The sequence below is a fragment of the Salvelinus sp. IW2-2015 genome, unplaced genomic scaffold (assembly GCF_002910315.2).
Source record: "Salvelinus sp. IW2-2015 unplaced genomic scaffold, ASM291031v2 Un_scaffold4161, whole genome shotgun sequence".
Classification (NCBI taxonomy): Eukaryota; Metazoa; Chordata; class Actinopteri; order Salmoniformes; family Salmonidae; genus Salvelinus; species Salvelinus sp. IW2-2015.
In genome coordinates this window covers 11275-12562 of record NW_019945432.1, presented here as the reverse complement: position 1 = coordinate 12562, position 1288 = coordinate 11275, and positions in this window count along the sequence as shown.

Sequence of the window (1288 nt, the reverse complement as noted above, 5' to 3'; positions counted from 1 at the left end):
CACWACATACACTTAGTATTACTTTCTTAGCTACAATATACATATCTMCCTGGCATATWACATMATTTATGCAGCAGCATACAAGACATTTTTGGACTCACCTTGTTGTGCTGTGCTCAGTTGAACAGGAAGGTGGCGCAGCGGTCCCTCTTGTGGGCAAATTCTGTCATCAACCTTTGTCATCAAATTCTGTCATTCTCTGGATTTATGGTGCTTTCAAGACAACTGGAAACTCAGAAAAAAACTAGTTTGAATCATGACGTCAGTGATCTTCAGGTCGGCGCTCTATGTAACAGGTAGGAGAAAACCCCTACAAAAACAGCTTTCTCAGATCAGGAAAGTTGAACAACAAACAGAGCTGTGTCTCTGTTGTYCAACACATTTAACCTCACCACAGTACTTAGTAGTAGTGGCACCTTTCCTAATAGTACAGGGTGAAACGYTACAAATAACTCACTGTATGCAGCCCCTCAGATTATGTGGTGAATAGCATGGAGAATCCACCTGTAATCCATCCCAATACCGAAGACAGGTTAGGTCCCCTACTCCAAGGCAGTAGTAATGAAAAGACAGTTCTGCTTTAAAATAATGAAAATATATTGTCAGTTTTAGGCAAAAACACAACAGGCACAATTTCACAGTTCACAGAATAACCTCACGTGCAGCCTAGCTTGAAGACAACCAATGAAAACATAGCAATACAATCTAGCAGAGTTACAGCATTTATCTCAGATATCACAATAACAAAACTGAAATAAAGAATGATAAGCGTTAGGTGTTTCATGGAGTCTGTAATGAGGGCCGGCAGGACTCAAATAATTGGAAGTAGTCTGCAACGTGTCACGTAATTCTTCTCCTTTGAATGGATAATTGCTAATGTTCATTGTTAACGTGTTTCCTTATCCTGGCGACCTACTATTTAGTCATAGAACAAGTCCACCACTTTAGATATCCTCTTTTTTCAGGCCATAAACAGAAGTTAATTACTTCCACGGGAATCTTTTAGTTATAAATCACTTCAACTCATTGCTCTCCTTGGTGTTGGTACATTCTCTTGAAGTCATCAATTTGACTGGTAGCTAGCTAGCATCATGCTGGTGGTAGCTAGCTAGCAGTCACTCTGGCTGGTAGGCTAGCTGCATCACTCTGGCTGGTAGCGTAGCTCATCAAATGAACTTTCAATGTTAATCCCGAAGGCGCAAAATGAGACAGTATTCGGTAGTATGGAAAATCGTCTTCCTGGAATCCTGCCACGTCCTCTTTCTCACCGATCTACTCAATATCGTTC